General features: G+C 41.3%; 1 protein-coding gene across 2 annotated transcripts in view; it reads left to right on the top strand.

The window, feature by feature from the left end:
• Positions 1–15,732: 15,732 nt before the first annotated feature.
• Positions 15,733–18,839, top strand: part of ADNP2 (ADNP homeobox 2) — a 31,460-nt gene continuing 28,353 nt past the window's right edge. For both annotated transcript variants that reach the window (XM_073331838.2, XM_073331839.2), the window contains exon 1: positions 15,733–16,030. The gene's annotated coding sequence lies outside the window, so the exon portion shown is untranslated. The remainder of the gene's footprint in view (positions 16,031–18,839) is intronic.

An 18,839-nucleotide genomic window follows, 5' to 3' on the forward strand; every position in this document is an offset into this window, starting at 1 on the left:
GTGAGAGAGAGAGAGAGAGGCAGGGGTTGAGAGGGGTCTGCTCCTGTCTGAACTTACAAGACAGCATGCTGACATGCTCTCAGACTCCCCAAAACCCACTCTCTCTCCCCCCACATACACACAACACACTCCCTGTCACACTCCACCCTCCCCAAATTTGAAAAGCACGTTGCAGCTACTTGCATGCTGGGATAGCTGCCCAAAATGCACCACTCCCAATGCCACTGCAAGTGCTGCATATGTGGCCACGCCAGTGCGCTTGAAGCTGTCAGCGTGGACAGACTGCAGCGCTTTCCCTACTGCGCTCTACAAAAGGTGGTTTAACTCAGAGTGCTCTACGTCTGCAAGTGTAGCCATGCCCTAAGTTACTAGTTTTTGCTCTTCCATTTGAAGGTCTTAAGTTATTCAGTTCAAAGACTGTTGAGTTTGACACTAAACTGGGAGCAGTGGTAGATACGCTGGAGGGTAGGGATAGGATATAGAGGAACCTAGACAAATTGGAGGATTGGGCAAAAGAAATCTGATGAGGTTCAACAAGGACAAGTGCAGAGTCCTACACTTAGGACAGAAGAATCCCATGCACCACTACAGACTAGGAACCGAATGGCTAGGCAGCAGTTCTGCAGAGAAGGACCTAGGGGTGACAGTGGACGAGAAGCTGGATATGAGTCAACAGTGTGCCCCTGTTGCCAAGAAGGCCAATGGCATTTTGGGATGTATAAGTAGGGGCATTGCAGCAGATCGAGGGATGTGATTGTTCCCCTCTATTCAACATTGGTGAGGCCTCATCTGGAGTACTGTGTCCAGTTTTGGGCCCCACACTACAAGAAGGATGTGGATAAATTGGAGAGAGTCCAGCAAAGGGCAACAAAAATGATTAGGGGTCTGGAACACATGACTTATGAGGAGAGGCTGAGGGAGCTGGGATTGTTTAGCCTGCAGAAGAGAAGAATGAGGGGGGATTTGATAGCTGCTTTTAACTACCTGAAAGGTGGATCCAAAGAGGATGGATCTAGACTATTCTCAGTGATAGCAGATGACAGAACAAGGAGTAATGGTCTCAAATTGCAGTGGGGGAGATTTAGGTTGGATATTAGGAAAAACTTTTTCACTAGGAGGCTGGTGAAACACTGGAATGCGTTACCTAGGGAGGTGGTGGAATCCCCTTCCTTAGAAGTTTTTAAGGTCAGGCTTGACAAAGCCCTGGCTGGGATGATTTAGTTGGGGATTGGTCTTGCTCTGGGCAGGGGGTTGGACTAGATGGCCTCCAGAGGTCCCTTCCAACTCTGATATTCTATGATTCTATGATTCTATAAAAGAGATGTTACTATTTTTGTGTGTATGACCACCCTACTAAGTTAAATAGGTGCTACAAATTATGTATAGTGGCAGCCATACTCTCACTGTCATAAGGAGAGATATGCTCCGATTTCTGAATTTCTGAATTCTTCAAGTTTCAGAATAGCAGCCGTGTTAGTCTGTATCCGCAAAAAGAAAAGGAAGACTTATGGCACCTTAGAGATTAACAAATTTATTTGAGCATAATAGCATATTTATTATGCTCAAATAAATTTGTTAGTCTCTAAAGTGCCACAAGTCCTTCTTTTCTTTTTGTGAATTCTTCAAGAGTCACAAACAATGACAGTGACCATTCGGGTGATAGGTTAGAGACCTCAGATCTAGATTTTGCTGCTTGGTGGTTACCTTCTGAGTTTTGCCTACAACATGTAGGGATCATTTCTGACTCCTCAGTGCTATATATTATTACTCAGTAAGAGTTTGTATCCTTCTTCCTAACCCTTCTAATCCTCCTGCAGCAACCTTATCATGCAATTCTGCTTCAGCAGGATGTTGATTCATTCATTGTTGCAGAAGTAATGGAACCCATTCCATCTGATCTGCAAAGAACTGGCTTCTATTCCAACTGCTTCTTGATTCTTAAGGGGTCAGACATATTGTTCTCACAAAACTTGGTTTTCTTAAGGAACTATATTTTAGAAAGTATCCAGGGTAAACAACTTCTTTCCTTTACCAGGACTGAGTCCAGGATCTTGTTTTGAAGAACAGACTTTCATTTAACAATCCAACGTTTTCCCATCCAATCCAACAGTCTCTCACAAATGATCTCTGTTTCATGATAGGGAAGAGTTACTATTCAGAAGCTCTTTGTGGAATAGCTACAGTTCTGAGGATATTTACAAATCTCTATCAGTGCTCACTACTTTGCCACCAGAGACTTCAGGCCTCTCCTTAGCTGGATGACGGGCTACCAGAGACCAAGTGCAGACAGCTTGCTCTGTAATTCTGGCATAGTGTTCTATCTCAAAAGGGGGAAGGGAGGGAGAAAAAAACAGAAATCGATTAACTGCTTGCTCCCCTCCTCCCCCGCGGAAAAGAGGGGTGAGGTGTTTCATGCCAGCCACACCTCCTGGCAGAGTCTAACCGTCAGAGTTTAAACGCTGACAGCCTGTGATGGGGTAAAAGGGAAAGCCTGCCCTAGAGTACTCCCTTCTAGCCACGCCTGGCTTTGCAATATGCTGCCTTCGTACCTGCTCAGGTTCTTTCAGTCAATTATCCAGACCAGCTTAGTTCAAATATATAGCCCTTTTGTGAGAGCGGTTTATTCATTTTTTTTAGAGTGTTACTCACTTTTTTAGTTGCTCAAGCTCACACTCACTCTGCATCCATGTAAGAGTCCTGGTCAGTTTCATTCCCCTGTTCAGGAAGCCCCAGCCCTCCTCCTGGTGCTGGCTTATACTTTGAACAGTCCCTCCATCCCCAGCTCTCCTCTTTAGAGCTGGAGTTGTAGTTTAGACCAGCTGCAGGGCCACAGTCCACTTCTCCTCCAGCTGGCACTATTTCCCAGTAAGTCTTTTTGGCCCCAGGCTAGGAAGGCTCAGCAGACAGATCCTCTCCTACTGCTGCCTCCCATTCTGAGGGAAGGCACAGAGTACATACATTCTTTTCCCCCATAGTTTCCCCCAGTTGGTTGGGATCGAAGTGACCTCTGCCCCACCCATTCTGCAGGCCCTTAAAGAAACCATACTCTATGTCTTAACTGTTCTCCTGGAACCATCTTCCTGTCTCCCAACACCTAACTCTGCCTTCCCTCCACTCTAAAAATTCCCAGAATTTATCGACACACACCACAGATAAGGTGTTGATTGACCACTAGTCATTATTACTCTTAAGGGAAAAAGAACAGGAGTACTTGTGGCACCTTAGAGACTAACAAATTTATTAGAGCATAAGCTTTCGTGGGCTACAGCCCACTTCATCGGATGCATAGAATAGAACATATAGTAAGAAGATATATATATATATATACACATACATACAGAGAAGGTTAATTAGCCTCTTACAGTTTGTATGGCAACTTCCACCTTCTCTGTATGTATATATATATATATATCTTCTTACTATATGTTCCATTCTATGCATCCGATGAAGTGGGCTGTAGCCCACGAAAGCTTATGCTCTAATAAATTTGTTAGTCTCTCAGGTGCCACAAGTACTCCTGTTCTTTTTGCGGATACAGACTAACACGGCTGCTACTCTGAAACCTACTCTTAAGGGGACAGTCATCTTGTGATACATGGGCTAATCTACATCAAGAATGGACACCTCACTCCGAAGATGATCTTCCTAGTGTCTAGCACTTCAGAAGAAGAAGTGAGCTTCAGGCACATATTGACAAACCTTCCTATACGACATTCCATGGGGACAATGTGGTGGTAAGACCTCACAAAGTTAATTTTTAACTTTAACTGGTCTCAGAATTTTATCTAAACCAATCAATCAGCCTGCCTGTCTTCTTCCTGAAGCCACACTTGGCAGTAAGAGAAAATAAATTATATACACTACATGTATCCAGGACACTTCTTTATTATATTGACAGAACCAAACCTTTCAGAGTGATGTCCTTTTTATTTTGAGCCATATCTGGGCATTCTGAAGGTCAGGCCATCTCTTCACAGACTCTTTTAAATAGCACCATTAGTTCCCAGCTTTTATATATACAGATAGGTAGTTCTGAAAGTCTATTAATTCCTTATCGTTACCTTTAATTCTAAGTGTTATTTGAAATGGTAAATCCTTTATACAATATGATCCTAATTCTCATGACCCAATGCGCTCTCTTTTTTTTTTATACAGGGGTCATTTAAAGACAAAATTAGCCTTTAATCTATCTTTCTTGGGAAAAAATGGTTTTGATAAATGTTATTTTCCATAGCAACGAAGCTGATACTAGTATATCTGACAAATACAATTAATAGTGATTAATACAGATTTTCTTATGGAAAACTTTACATTATACTGAAGTAATACAAGATTTAAAAAGAGAAAAGTATTTGATTTTCTTATATATAACTTATTATAAGAGGTAACATGAATGAAAGAAAAGATTGTCATAGGATCATGGTCTTAGTAATGCATAAATGCAGAGGCAATGTCAAGATATTTCCAAAGCGAAAACAATTGATCCAGGGATAAATATAATGGGTGAGTTAATTGGGCCTAATTACTTTACTTCTAATATACCAAATTAATTGTTTAAATTTACTAATATTAACTGATGAATACTGGCACTGTATGTTGACAGATGCTCACTATACCATTATTTATCTGCTTTATTCTGATTGGCTTAGACAAAAAGATCCATTGTGCACTTCAGTCAGTTAGAGTCTACATTTTAATGAGTTCTCAATTAAAGATTTAATGTAGACAAGGAAAGAACATCTAAACTAAAACTCAGGCTTTCTAGAAATAACAATGTTTCACAGCAGAGTGTTAAAACAGAAAAAAATTATGATGAAATGGATATACCAGCCATGTTAAATTTATGTTAAACAAGAAAGAAAAGCCTTCCGGAAAAGAGCTTCTCTGTTGCAAAATGATATTTTGATTTTACAAGGTGAATTGTCTACATGAACATTTAGTTTGTGGCAAGTCTATATGTAGTAGCTAGCCATGAACTGTCTGTGTGTTTCCTGCTGATAGGCATGAACAGTTCTTTAGTGAGCTTTGTTCTACCTTGCTTTGATAACTGTTTGTAGACAAGCCCTAAGTTGTCTAAGTCTGTCATTAATACAACCCTGAAAGGTACAGTTTATCACTGCACTACACCAAAACAAAGTTGGTAATGTACATTAAACCAGTGGTTCTCAACCAGGGGTACATGTACCCCGGGAGTATTCAGAGGTCTTCCAGGAGGTACAACAACTCATCTAGATATTTGCCTAGTTTTACAACAGGCTACATAAAAAGCACGAGCAAAGTTAGTACAAACTAAAATGTCATACAGAGAATGACTTGTTTATATTACTCTATATACTATAGACTGAAATATAAGTACAATATTTATATTCCAATTCATTTATTTTACAGTTATGTGGTAAAAAGGAAGCAATTTTTCAGCAATAGTGTGCTGTGACACTTTTGTATTTTTATGTCTGATTTTGTTAGCAAGAAATTTTAAGTGAGGTGAAACTTGGGGGTACCCCAGACAAATCAGTCTCCTGAAAGGGGTACAGTAGTCTGGAAAAGTTGAGAGCCACTGCATTAAACAATTGGACGTGCACAAGTCCATGGGGCCGGACGAGTTGCATCCGAGAGTGCTGAAGGAATTGGCGGCTGTGATTGCAGAGCCATTGGCCATTATCTTTGAAAACTCGTGGCGAACGGGGGAAGTTCCGGATGACTGGAAAAAGGCTAATGTAGTGCCAATCTTTAAAAAAGGGAAGAAGGAGGATCCTGGGAACTACAGACCAGTCAGCCTCACCTCAGTCCCTGGAAAAATCATGGAGCAGGTCCTCAAAGAATCAATCCTGAAGCACTTGCATGAGAGGAAAGTGATCAGGAACAGCCAGCATGGATTCACCAAGGGAAGGTCATGCCTGACTAATCTAATTGCCTTTTATGATGAGATTACTGGTTCTGTGGATGAAGGGAAAGCAGTGGATGTATTGTTTCTTGACTTTAGCAAAGCTTTTGACACGGTCTCCCACAGTATTCTTGTCAGCAAGTTAAGGAAGTATGGGCTGGATGAATGCACTATAAGGTGGGTAGAAAGTTGGCTAGATTGTCAGGCTCAACGGGTAGTGATCAATGGCTCCATGTCTAGTTGGCAGCCAGTATCAAGTGGAGTGCCTCAAGGGTCGGTCCTGGGGCCAGTTTTGTTCAATATCTTCATAAATGATCTGGAGGATGGTGTGGATTGCACTCTCAGCAAATTTGCGGATGATACTAAACTGGGAGGAGTGGTAGATACGCTGGAGGGGAGGGATAGGATACAGAAGGACCTAGACAAATTGGAGGATTGGGCCAAAAGAAATCTGATGAGGTTCAATAAGGATAAGTGCAGGGTCCTGCACTTAGGACGGAAGAACCCAATGCACAGCTACAGACTAGGGACCGAATGGCTAGGCAGCAGTTCTGCGGAAAAGGACCTAGGGGTGACAGTGGACGAGAAGCTGGATATGAGTCAGCAGTGTGCCCTTGTTGCCAAGAAGGCCAATGGCATTTTGGGATGTATAAGTAGGGGCATAGCGAGCAGATCGAGGGACGTGATCGTCCCCCTCTATTCGACATTGGTGAGGCCTCATCTGGAGTACTGTGTCCAGTTTTGGGCCCCACACTACAAGAAGGATGTGGATAAATTGGAGAGAGTCCAGCGAAGGGCAACAAAAATGATTAGGGGTCTGGAACACATGACTTATGAGGAGAGGCTGAGGGAGCTGGGATTGTTTAGCCTGCAGAAGAGAAGAATGAGGGGGGATTTGATAGCTGCTTTCAACTACCTGAAAGGGGGTTCCAAAGAGGATGGCTCTAGACTGTTCTCAATGGTAGCAGATGACAGAACGAGGAGTAATGGTCTCAAGTTGCAGTGGGGGAGGTTTAGATTGGATATTAGGAAAAACTTTTTCACTAGGAGGGTGGTGAAACACTGGAATGCGTTACCTAGGGAGGTGGTAGAATCTCCTTCCTTAGAGGTTTTTAAGGTCAGGCTTGACAAAGCCCTGGCTGGGATGATTTAACTGGGAATTGGTCCTGCTTCGAGCAGGGGGTTGGACTAGATGACCTTCTGGGGTTCCTTCCAACCCTGATATTCTATGATTCTATGATTCTATGGATAATTATGCATATATACTATCCCAGCGGTTTTCAAACAGTCGGTCGGGACACCGTTTTAATGGGGTTGCCAGGGCTGGCTTAGGCTTGCTGGGGCATGGGGCCAAGCCCGAGCCCCCTTGCGCAGGGCCGAAGCAGAAGCCCGAGCCCAACTGCCTGGGGAGGTGGGGCTCGGGCTTTGGCTTTGTCCTCCCCACGTGGGGCAGCAAGGCATGGGCGAGCTCAGTTCCCCCTCCTGGGGTCGTGTAGTATTTTTTGTTGTCAGAAGGGGGTCGCGGTGCAATGAAGTTTGAGAAACCCTGTACTATCCCAAAGCTCTAAAGAACTTACTTCAGTCTATCAAGAACAAGTCAGAAGAGAAGTTGGCTTACAAAGGGCAAACTCTCTTCTTCTCTTTATTTAACTGTATATTTAGCAAGTTTTAACAAGTTTACAAATCCTTGCCATTTAAGTATCAGAAATAAAACAATCATTACAACAGTTAGCTTTTGTTTCAAACAACGTAATATAGGAATATAGTCATCAGATCTTTCTATTCAACAGGGTGTTAACATACTATACAGTGAACAGCATTACAATACCTATGTCATTTCTAGTGATTTTATTAAATTGAGTGAAATCTCTATATACACATATTTAATAAACCAAGTATATCTATTAAATGGTAATCATAAAAAACAAAAAAAAATTGGACAGGTATGCTGGTTTATGTAGGTGAATGTACTTTGTCTGAGTTCTGAATAAAAGGTAACCAAATATCAAAGTGTATCTCTGTCCGCTGTCTATGTTGTTGCATACCTAATTTGTACGTTAATTTTTCCACAATAACCTCCATATTTTTTGAACCATTCCTCAATGGTTGAGCACTTCGAGTGCAGAAGGTGGGGGCCTGCAAGGATTCTGAAAATTATTACGGGCCACTCCAGGCTTGTATTAAACTCCTAAGGTTACAGCTTTTCTCCGATCTTGGATTAGTAGATACTTCCACCACACAAGCGCAGAACCCCTTTGAGAGCCCAGGAAGGTGCACTTGGGAATTCCTTCCTGTTGGGTACCCTCAAGCCCTTTCACATCCGCCGTCCAAGGAAGAGCTGAGAAAGAAAAAAAAAGGAAATCAGATGTTGCCACCAGCTAATTAAACAACGTGCACAAACCTCTTAAAACACAAAAATCCAATTCTGTTCTTAAAAAGATAAATTTTAAAAAAAAAAGAGAAAATACATCTGGGAACTCAGGCTATTGCTAGATTTTAAAAGAGCAACTATAAGGATTAAGCACCAAGAATAGTTTCCTTGAGGTCCAGCTTAAAGGTTACAAGCAAAACAAAAGCACCTGGGGTTAGCACAGAGGAATCCACAAGCCATAACAAAATAAAAGGGATAATCTTAATCTGGTCTTCCTAGACATTTCCTGATCTACTTACATATTTGGGGTTTTAAATGAGTAGTTTTTAGGTATGATACTGATGATTTTTTCACACCTGGCCCAAGCTTCTTACAGCATAGCTGCTGCCCTGTCTGCCTTTCCCTGGGAGAACAACCACAGACAGACAAAAGGGGAGTCTTTTTTCAATTTTAAAAAATTCTAGACTTCCTATTGGCTCTTTTGGCCAAGTGCCCACTCACTTCCTTTTACCTATGCATAGCAGTGAGACTTTTTAACCCTTTACAGGTAGAGCAATTAGAGAACAGCTACTAAGAGGGATTTTATAGCTACTGGCTATCTGGGTGTCCATAAAAGGGAGTGTCCCCCCCTTCATTTATCACAGTCCTCTGTCTATATTGTTGCGTACGTAATTCATGTGTTAATTTTTCCACAATAACCTCCATATTTTTTGAACCATTCCTCAATGGTTGGGCTATTTTTCTTTTTCCAGTGAGAGGCTACCAATACCAAGTGACTACTAGCTGGAGAGAATTTAATTCTTCATTTCCTTTTGTGGGACCATTTCCACTAGGAATCCCCAGAAGGATTACAAAAGGATCATTTGGTAATAAATATCCAACAATTTGTGATATTGGATTACAGATTGCATCCCAATATTCTCTAATGACTGGACATGGCCACTATCTATGCATAAAATCTCATTTTTCACCACAATTTTTCCAACGTTTTTAGCCATTCAGTCTATAGATAGATTTTTAATCTGACTGATGCGAGGTACCACTGAAACAGTATCTTAAAGAAATTTTATTTTATTGTGCTACATACTGAGGTTGCTAGTCCTGTTTTCCAGATCAAACCCATCATTCTGGTGGTAATTTGTCTATCCACATCCTTTTGCCAATATGCCACATATGGACACTTTTTTGTTAGAAAAGCTGTCTGCAAAGATTAATATAAATTAGTTATAATTTTTTGTCTTCTAATTGACCACTCATTGCTTTTATTAAAGTTAGCTTTCTGTATAAAACAGGGTTTCTAGAAATTGAGAAACATATTACCTGCTTTGAAAGTACTGGTACCAGGGAAGATTGGGCCAGTTAAAGACAGTTTTGATCTCTAAATCAGTTAGAAAAGTTTATTTACAGAATAGCTGCCCAACCATGTGTATTCCATGGCTTTCCCAGTCTTTGACGTTCTCTGGTTCATGACTTGGGTTAAGATCTGGCTTATTTGCCCCAGATCTCATTGGTGAGGGGAGAGAACTGAATTTATCTCTAGTTTTATCTCAAACCCAGTGTAGCCTTTACTAATGGATGTGTTAAACTTCTGGCAGGCATGACTTTTTATTAATCCATGATAGCCTAGCAATGTTTACACTCTTGTTCAATAGAGACCCAGTGTCTGGCTGGGTTAGAGCACAAATTCTTTCTGAAGATCAAATATCTTTGGTAATTAGGCAAAAGGGGTCTGAGAAACTTCAAAAAAAGACATAAAATGTGAATAGATTTATGACATAAGTTACAATTATTGCTCAGAGTGAAAAATAATTCTTTATATATTACAAAGTTCAATACTGGCTTGTGCAATTTTTGTAATGTATAATTACACACCTTTATCTTTATACATATATTGAACTGCTTCCTGTTTAATTAAATAATATAACAATGGGCCAGAACTTCCCCTGGTGCAAGCTGATGTAGTTCTACTGAATAGAGCTACAATTATTTATATTAGCTGAAGATGTGGCAAATTATTTTTTTTAAAAGTATGGTACCGTTCTCTGGGGGTTGTGTGGTACTTTAAGATTTGCGTGGTTAAAGCACCTTGAAGGTCTGGAACACTATGGGCTGGCACTGTTCTAAACAATTGGCAGTTGGAAGCAGTTGTGGGTGGAGCTGGGTTGGAGAGCGAACTCAAGCATGACGTGGGGCTGGATGTAGCTTGTGAAGAAGACCCCCTCTCACTGTGCTAACTTGACTCATTTTTGGTGTTAATTTATTTTTCTTGTTGCTGTTGCTCTGACTCAGTTAAACTCATTGTAGATTATTTAAAAGTCACATTTGGCTTATTGGATTTTGGGACCCATTACAAGAAAATCCCAGTGGATTTCTTTGATGGAGTCCAATTTGAAACAGCAAGGTGAGTTGTGCAGCGGCAATGATGAAGAGCTCTCTGGTTTAAACAGAAGAAAAAGAAAGATAAAAATGGCATGTATGGAAAAACAGACAGTTTCCATTTGGATAAAAAAAGGTGAGGATTTTGAATGCTATTTGGAAAGGCTGCAGCAGTATTTTTATGCCAACAACTTTGAAAAGATTTTTTTTTTTAAAGATAGATTTTCCCAACCATAGCTGGAAACTGAAAAGAGAAATTTGCAGTCCTGAAAGACTTATGCTTCACTCATGACCTGAGTGATATAAATTATGACTACTTGATGTATTTGGTGTAAAATGGGCTTTTAAAATACACTACCTGGTGGAGAGGTATCAGTTTCACTTAGTAAACAAAGAGGGAAGGATAAAATATAACTGACATCCCAGTTAGTCTCAAAAAACTGCCAGCAATCTGTTGTTTTGTTAACGCCGCAAGAATCACAAATCCAGATGTCAGCAACTGAGTATTGCTGTATTGTTACAACAGCTGGCTATCATCCATAAGGGAGTATATACTACCTGGGAATTCCTATTGAAGAGTGGAGCTCCACTCTGCCCCAACATGCTTCTTCCTTCTCCAACACACATCCTGTGCCAAGACTGGGAAGGTATGTGTAAGGATGGTTTGGCTGGCTTTACACCAACTGACAATTTCCCCCTACTGAGAGAATTCTCTGCTAGACAACTGTGGCCAAATTATGTTCCCTTTGCACTGCTCAAGTAGAGCAAAAGGGACAGAACTGGGGCTGAGAATCTGGCCCATAATCAAGAGGAATAAAAGCTTTTGGATGCCTGCAAGTTGATGTAAAGTAAACCTGTTTGTTGTTACCATCAGTTATTATAAAAGTAAATGGTCCTTCATTAGTAAAGAAAAATTGTCTTACTGCCTTTTCATTCAGGTGATCAAAACAGTAGTTTGTATCTATGAAAAATCTATAGTTGATGAAGTTGGAGCCTTCCTCCCCCTTTTCCTCTTCTCTTGTTCATCTGTCTGCAACTCTTCCCCTTACTCCCTCCTCTGCTGCTGTCCTAAAAGCAGTTTACTTTTGAGAGGGGATAATTGTGACATCACTTATAACTAAATAACTTCTCCCTTCTTCTTATCCTCCACTTTTACCCTTCCTTGTCATTCTCTTTATTTATCTATTTTTTAAAGTCAAATTAATTTGAGGGCTGGGGCAGAGAAGAAGACACATAGACTTAGACCAAAATCCTGCAAAGTCTTAAGCATGTGCTAAAAGTCAATGGGACTACTCAAAGTGCATGAAGTTAAGCACATGCTTACATCTTTACAGAATCCAAGCCTTAGTGCTGATTCTACAAGGTGCTAAGCTAAGCACTTCCTGAAAAAAATAATGCTAACTCCCACTATTTTAAATGGGAGTTGAGGGTGCTCAGAACACTGCAGGATTCCACACAAAAAGACAAACACACTATAAGGATGTACCAACTAGCTCTTTTATAGATAATTTTAATTAGATTATTTGTAAATAGTCAAATTTTTGAGTGCAATAACTATAAAATATTGTCTGAAGGTTAGACAAACTCAGCAATTCAATTATAATGCCTAAAGGTGAATTTAGAAGACAACTGAGGTAATTTTTCTAATTCATTTTATAATTTAACACAACAATTATTTGGAAAAAACAGGTACTATTTGTTCTATTATGCTTTGTTACAACAAAATGTATGAATATTAGTTATGTGGGATTTAGTGGCCTTTGTGCTTTTGGAAAAATGTGTGCTTCTAAGCAGCTACAATGTTTTACTATTGACTTTTATGAATTATTAGACTATTGTCAGTGATTTGATTATAAATATATAATGTAAATCAGTGACGAAATTTCATCTTTTCTGGTATTGGCAATAACAGACTTTGTTATGTGGAATTTGGTATAACTTTATCAAGTATGATACATATTCCTTTCGTTGTTAGTTTGTCTCCTTTATAAAGTGATAGTGTACTTTCTGGAACATTGAATATGAAGATCATAAATTTCTTGTACCTGTTTTTTTAAAAATAAAAGTGACTGATAACAATTTTGGTAAATAACTGAATATTTTATTAGTATTTACTTTTTAATGTGAATACATTGTCTACTCCTGTTAGATTTTGACGACTTTGATAGGACTTGTTCAACCGATAGATTTGTATATGGTCTGTCTATAGCTGCATTGAGTGAAAGTCCAGCCCCACTGAAGTCAATGGCAGAATTCCAGTTGACTTAAATGGGGCCATAATTTCATCTGTTTGGGTATATTTAAAAAAAACCCTAATTCTATGAATTAATTTGTAAAGCAGTTGAAGATGAAAGTTATACACAGTGAGTCCAAGTGTTATTATTTCTAATAGAATAATATCATATTTATAGTTTTTTCTTTGAGTATTTCTTGCCTTTGTTTGCTATTCGCTATTTGCACATTGGTGTCTCCGCTTGTATGTAGGTATTAGAGCTCGATGTCCAAGATTTATAACCAGAGGATGTCCTCTGTATGAAGAGAGGCTAGTCATTGTAAACTGCCCTCCAACTGTAGGTTGTGCACTCTTCTTCCACATGAGTTATTGTTTGCAACGATGTTCCATGGTCACAATGTGGAGAGGAAACCAAGCCAAGCCAAAGCATAGTTGCAGAAACTTTGGATGAAATAGAGAGTGGCCTATTGAGCCTGGTCCAGGATCTACAATCAAATGAAAATGGAGGCAGATGCAATGACAGACTCTTCAGTTTACTTGGTGTGTTAGACTCTCTTTTCTACTGGAGCTTCTTCTCTGTAAAGACATAGTTTCAGCTGCTGGCAGTGCTGATCACCCATGCATCCAAAAGTGCGTGATCTACCATAGCAAAGGGGTGTCAAGAGATCAGCCATGATATCACACCTGGTCCACAGGAGTGGGATTCCTCTTTCGAATATCAACAAACCTTAGAGTTGGTACTGTGTGTTGTTTCCTGTCTGAGAATGTGGCATCTGTCAGCTGGATATGTAATCAGCTAGTTCCATCTGTTACAGCCCTCCAAACAACTTTAACAGTAATAACATCTCATTGAAGGTCTGGCAGAGCTATGTGACCTAGCACATACAGACCAGAGGTTAGTGTATTCTTCTGTTAGCCACTAATAATATAAATGGCTGAGTTTAGCTCCCTGTGGACAAGCTGAGTGTGACGGCTGCATCCCTAGCCTCAGAGCAGTATTTAGCTGGAGCAAACATGAGGGCCAAGATAGATGTATGAAGGAATGAAGGGTTTTCTCCCCAGGAGGTTCCCGATAGTTTTCGTATCAAGGCAGTACAGGCAGAGATCTTTATTGTCAGGTGTTTCAGGTGGGGCTCGTATGTCAGGCTAGGTCGAGTTATACTCCCAAATATGTGACAACTAGATGGAATAGCAATAGCCGACCTTGGGCATGGGTCAAAACAGATTAATTGGCAAAACAATTTTTTTGATGGAAAGTAGTTGCCGTTCTCTTGGTTTCACTGAGACTTGGGGCTTGTCTTCACTACCATGCTAAATCAGCACCGCTGTGATTGATGCAGCAGCGTCAATTTAGCACATCTGGTGGAGACGCACTGCATTGATAGAAGCACACTCTCATGTCAACGTAATTAATCCATCTCAACAAGAGGTGGAAGCTATGTCGGTGGGAGAGCATCTCCAGCCAACATACCCTAGTGTAGACACCACATTAAGTCGATATAAGTTATGTCGCTCAAGAGGGTGTTTTTTTCACACCCCTGAGCGACATAATTTACATCAACTTCAGAGATAGTGTAGACAAGCCCTTAGTCTCCATTGCTAAAAGCCAGTAGGCAGAGTATCCATGTCTTCGCTAAGATTCCCTTCAAACCTCTGGAAGTCATTTCCAATGTCAATAATATAGGTGACATCTGTATTGTTGTTGATGATGTAAATTCTATGTTTCAACTTTATTTAAAAAAAATCTCTTGTAACAGTAGGAAACTATAATAGTGCCTTCATAAATGTATGCCTGTATCTTATAAATAGATACTGTATATCTCTCCTCAAAAGAGATATCTATGAAGAAGATATATTTTTCTTATAGGTCACATATTGTTCCAAAAACAGCAAGCTTGATCCTAGACTTGAGGGAAGACCATAGCTGATTCAAGAGCATACGTGGACATCGGCAGGGAAAATCACCTACTTGGTTAAAATTCTTAAGTATACAAACCATCAAAGATTAAGAATGCTGAAAATAAGCTTCCAGTCCAATTGATCTACTCAATAATAGATCCCCTACCTATGCTGCCATTCACCTCTAATCACTGTATTACTACAGTTTGATGTCTCCATCAGGTTGAATTCTCCTCACATTTCTTAATGTCTCCCATTAGTTTAGAATAGCCTCTTTCCTTTTAATTTGCTGCAGATTTTTTATCCTGAAGTGGACTCAGCCAATCAACTTTATCCATGCTTTTTTTGGGGGGGAGAAGATTTCACACTATGTATTAGTTCCACAGTATTTGCACAACCAGTTGTACTGGGGAACCATATTTTTGGGTTTCTGGTTACTCATTCAGGCAGAGTGTAAGCCATGTGTGGAAACAGTTTCTGCTTAAAGAGCTTGAACCACTAGTTTTCTCTTCCAATGGGAAACACTGTTACTTGACATGGCATAATCCTATTGGCTGTTGGATGTGAGTGGGCAGTTGATAATCCTGCAGATGCAAATGAAGCTTCACCCAACATCCCATGCAAATGAAGTTAAGGCTGCTGGGTGACCACGTGGTGTTATTGATGGGAGTGAAATCAGACCCCTCCCTCTTCAGGATGACGTCACATGGTCATCTTAAAACCTAGTGATAGGCACCCCTTGTGCCCACTCAGAAGGACCAGAACAGGAGGGAAAGGTAAAGGAGGTAACAGGTGAGTCAGGGGGATCCATGGGGGGGTTCAGCCCCCCAACATCTTGCACCTTGAGTACCTAGCCTCTCCCCAAGGAGCTGATGGAGGGAGCCAATAGGAGCCTTGGCCAAACCCTCTCCCGATTGGTCTGCTGCCTGATATGCAAATGAGTAGAACGTCACTTCCTGGGATAAATCGAGCGCCATTTTCTCTTTCTGGTTTGGGCTGGATCAGGGGCCAGCGGAGGCGGATGGATGGGAGCGGGGCCCTGAGGGGGGCCAGGGCGCTGACGATGCTGCCGCTGTTCTGTGACTGAGAGCTGGGCGCAGCGGGTGGCCCCGGGGCCGGGAGGAGGAGCCGGCGCCGGCGAGGCGGGCAGGCGGCGCAGCGCGGCTGGCTTTGTGAGGAGCGGGAGGCGGAGGCTGCCGCGCGGACCCACGCACTGGGGAGGCGGCGGCGGCGAGGAGCGAGCGAGCTCCCCCTACAGCCTGGCCGGGTAGGTACAGGGAGCGCCCGCCCCCAGCGCGGCAGGGCTGGTCCAAGCGCCCGAGACAGACCGCGCGGCGGAGCGACAGTATCCCCGGGCGGGCTGAGCGTGCTCCGCTCGGGGCACGGGCTGGCCATGCACTCCCAGCTCGGAGCGGCAGGTGCCCAGGAGGCGGCTCGGCTCAGGCAGCCTCGGGCGCCCTGCGTTTCTTTATGGATATACACGCCCACCTCCTGCCCCAGCCCAGAGCATCGTGCCCCAGCGTACATTGTACCTGCTCCATTTACTCGTCACTCCTCCCCCCCATACTTAACGCAGTGAGGAGGAACCCCCCCCCCGACGCCCCCTCCCTCCTTCTCTCCAGGGGTTGGTGTGTGTCTGCAATGGCCTCAGCTCGCCTGGGGCCACAAAAGGTTTAAGGTCCTTGGGACTTGCAGAGTCAGATACATCCTCCACATGCTAAGTATCTGGTACCCACTGGGAGGCGGGTAGAGGGTGCTTCCTGGGTACCCTGCAGGGAGCAGATACCAGAGAAATTCCATAGATTCCATTGTGCATTCTTGACCTCCATTTTGAATAAGCAAGAGTCATATCATTATTGGAAGCAGCAGGTCACATGATATTTCTGAGCATGTGCAGTACAAAAGTAGGGAAAAGGTCAGCTGAGGTACATAACCAAAGTAAGAGAAAGGTCAGGAGGCTGTAATTCTGAGGCAAATAAGGACAGCAGGCATGTGTGGAATATTGATGTGTTTCAGAATGTTTGAATGTTGGTACTGAGCATGTGCAGAAAGTTCTGGAAGGTGAGGTGGAGGGTGCTTCCTAGGTACCCTACCACGCATGGAGTGAGAGTGTTAGAGAGGGCAGTGCTCTCTTTTTCCTGCTTCTCTCCTGCCTGTCACCCTCCCCCACTTTCCTACCATGGTATAGTATAGAAAAGTACCTTGAGTGTGTAACTCTAACAAGGTAATAGAAGTGATACACAGTACCTCTAAACGCATGGAGCGTGCAGTACTGAAAAACATTCCTGCAGGCAGTGGCAGGGTTGAGCCTCAACCTACGCTTGTCTCCTGATCTGTTTTTTTGTTTTTTTTGTTTTAAACTCTCGGTAGTTAAAACCCACATCATCCAGAGAAGGAAGAGAGGTTAAAGGGAAGATGAAAGGATTGAGTTAGTTTTGCTGCCTTGTTCAGAGTGTACTGCCTCTTGTGCACACTCCATAATGACTGTGAAGTCCTTTGGTCGTCAGACTTCACGTAACAGATGGGAAGGATGCCATCCTCATTCCAAAACCAAATCTCCTCTTTAACCAGAATACTGAGGGAGTCTAGGCCATGCAGATGTACTTTTGTTCAGGACATCTCTAGAATAGTGGAAGCGAGTAGTCAGAGCCCTTCTGTAAGCCTGATGGTTTCAGATACATTCTAATGATACAGTCTTGTAATGTGAAAATGAGTGGTAGCTAATGTCTAAGTAAATCAGGGTTGTCTTAGGACCTATCTAGGTGGGAAATTGATAAATGAATATTTATTTTACTATAGATATGCCTACCTTTGAGGCTTCTCTACCCAGAGAACTTGACCAGCATTGCTATAGTGGAATAACTGTCACACTAAAGATATTCTAGAATAACTCCCCATGGAGTGTCGATATGGCAAGTTATTCTGGAATAGTTTTAATGGAATAGTTATTCCACTATAGCAATGCTGGTCAAGTTCCCTGTGTAGAGAAACCCTAAAAGTTTGTTTTAAAAACAGTCTCCTCCTCCTCCCTTATCTGGCTGGATAGCTGCATTTTGAGCTAGGGAGAGACTTCCGTGTTTAGAATATGGCAGGAAACCAAAGTTAGTGTAATGAAACTTGTGTTGTTCTCTTTAGTTTATCATACAGAGAGTAACCCTAAGGGAATATACACTCCAGAATAACAAAACTATAATTTTAAATAGCAGTTGTTTTTCAGGAAACTTTTAATTTGATTTCCTCTCCATGCTTCAGAACTAAAGGAACAATTTCCAACAAATCAATTTCTTAGGCTGATATGCATTCCAATAAAATGTTCATCACTTACTGTTTGAGACTATGGTGTAAACTGTCTTAAGTTATGACTAGTTTCCAAAAAAAACAGCTGTTAGTATTGAAATTGTTTGCTACTTTCTTAGCTAAGGAAAACTGTTTTGCTCACTTAAGGGGTGTGCTTGTAAAATTACAAGTTAACTTATTTTAGCTCTTTTTAAATATTTTTATGTATTGCCTAAATACTAAATTAATGCTTAATTTGTTTTTTCTTCAGCTGAAAAACATGCAGCTGGATGAAATGAAACTAAAATGTGAACTGAATCTCGTGTAATTTTAAAAAAATTCTTAATACAGTGAAAATATATAAAATCAACTGAAAATTACAAGTATACTTGCATTCTAAAGCAAGATATCAGAAAAATCTTTCCTTTATTTACAGATCAGGATCAAAATGCAAAGTTCTGCATTTTCCTTGTGACAATTGAGTACAACAAATGTGGATGTTTGGCATAGTGATAGCAGTTTCAGGGTAAATGCAAAATCTTGATCTGAAGTCCTCACATGTAAAGAGAATGAGTCCTTCCCCTGGTATCTTGCTTTAGAATTCAAGTGTGTGTTAAACTCTGTAGAGATGACACATATTCTTTCAGGTTCTATAAATGACACCCCCTCTCCAAATTTTTTTATTTTTCCAAAAGTCTGCTAGTTCACTCTTAGAAAATATAGTTTGTTGAAGAAATCAGCCTTTGCAAACTTCAGTTATAGTTTTTGATTATCTGCTTTTTTGCTTTAAATGTGAAGGG

This window comes from Lepidochelys kempii, chromosome 2 (genome assembly GCF_965140285.1).
Source record: "Lepidochelys kempii isolate rLepKem1 chromosome 2, rLepKem1.hap1, whole genome shotgun sequence".
Taxonomy (NCBI): domain Eukaryota; kingdom Metazoa; phylum Chordata; order Testudines; family Cheloniidae; genus Lepidochelys; species Lepidochelys kempii.